Below are 2,151 nucleotides of genomic sequence, written 5' to 3' on the forward strand. Positions count from 1 at the left end.
AAGATTCAACATTATAACTTAAATTTATATTATTTTGATTTAATTTTAATGTTATTTGCTGTAAAGTCATAACTCTTTCAGATAAAGCATCTTTCTCTAAATACAATCGTAAATGTGCTCGGCTTTTTCTTAGCTATGTGCATAATCAGCTCAAGTGTGGCAAGGAAGCAAGCCCAGTTATACTCAAGTGTCAGCAGCATTTGCCACAACCGTCTACAATAACAAAGCGGCGGGTCCTTCAATAGAGAAAACGAGTCCAGCCTCAGTTTTAGTCTCAGTCTCAGTCTCAGTCTCAGTCTCAGTCTAAGCATTCAGGAGGGAAGAGGCAATCAAGCAGTGCTAGAAGCCCAGCATTCTGTCTGTTTGTCTGTCTGTTTGTCTGTGTGGCAGCCTAATACTGTTCATCTTCATCTGCAGCTGACATAGATGTAACTTCAGCGACTTTCAACTCTCGACTACTACTATGATATATACGATATATATATCTGTGTGTGTGTTGTACCTGTTACACACTTTTAGCTGCTCATTTTTGCCCATCTTGTGCTGGCATTTTCTCAACGACACCGACACACAAAACAGAGACACACACGGGTTTTGTTTCTGCGCCAAGAGAGAGGTTTTTAAATTTCGACTCGAGTATGCTTGAAGTTGCTTTCAGAAAGTGCCTGCCACCTGTACTCGCCTCGTTGCATGTATTCCCCTTCGTGCCACACTACGAGACACTATTTCAAGTGCTACGCCGTATTCGTATTCGTATTCTCGCATAGCCAAAACATTTTAACCGCAGACATGAAAAAGCTAGAACTGATGCAGCTTCCAACAGCTTCCATCTAGCATACGAGCTGAGCTACACACAGTTGCCTTGTTTATGGTAATCACTTCACAAATCTTGCAAGTTTTTAATTAACTTTATTCGCTGCAAAATGCAGCGCCTGTTTGTAGGCAACATTTGACACACACTCACACACACTTGCACACAGAGAGAGTCTTGCAACAGCTTGTTGCAGGTTTTTGCTTGTTGTTTACTCTGTGGCATGTAGCTATGACTTTGCGACTAGATGGATTAAGATTAATAACACACAACTTCAAATTGATGTGGGAAATGCTACGAAATTTGATCTCACAAGCAAAGTAATTGAATTGCTGCAGCTGCAGCTGCAACTGCAACTGCAACTGCAACTGTGAAATGCAACTGCAACTAATTTCCAGCATTCAAAACAGTCTTTTGTATGTACAGTTGAGTTTTATGATATGATCATAATTACATTTTTTTGGCAACTAAGATGTTTTTTTTATTGCAACTTTTAGTAGCTTTTGAAATTGGACATTTTATTACTCGCATTCGTATTGTCTCTGGGATTAAGATGGTTAAATATGAAGGCAGATAGTCAGTTGGAGTAGAATACAATTTTTAATATCTGAATTACTTTATTATTTTATTACAAAATTTGACACTAATTTATGACATGTTTCTACACTTTCCATATTATCTCTTAAAGTTATTTTGTATTTGATTAATATACTAATTTTATTATTTGATATAAGACAAACAATTATTATTTGTACACCTTAAGAAAGCTAAATATATTTATAATAAAACACAATTAAATATTTATTAAGTTTTTCTAATGTTTAATAAATTGTAATGTTTTATACCATAAAATCGACCAAAGCCTAGAAAAAGAATTCTATAATTTATTAATTGTATATTGTATATCGGCAACCATTATTTATTAATGCACTTTGATTATTAGTTATAAAAATGAGATAGATTGTATTTTTATATAGTTTTAAATTTTAAATGTTGTATTTATTACAATAATTTATAATTATGGCGCTTTGGAGACCAGTTATCAAATAACACAAATTTTTAAAGATAATTTCATATATAATTATATTATATATATATATATATAATATATGGGTAATTCCATTGCGACTTTTTACAGTGCACTGCAGTGAAAATAACATAAACTGAAACAATTTCAAAAATAAGTGAATGTTATTCTTAAAGCTTTAGATAAGCACTATATTTAGAGCTAAGATTGATTTTAGGAACTTCATCTGTTTTACGATAAAATATTTAAATTCGTTCATTTTTTGGTTGTGCGTACGAATTGGTTAATTTTTGCAATAATTACAACAGAAAAC

This window comes from Drosophila albomicans, chromosome 3 (genome assembly GCF_009650485.2).
Source record: "Drosophila albomicans strain 15112-1751.03 chromosome 3, ASM965048v2, whole genome shotgun sequence".
Classification (NCBI taxonomy): domain Eukaryota; kingdom Metazoa; phylum Arthropoda; class Insecta; order Diptera; family Drosophilidae; genus Drosophila; species Drosophila albomicans.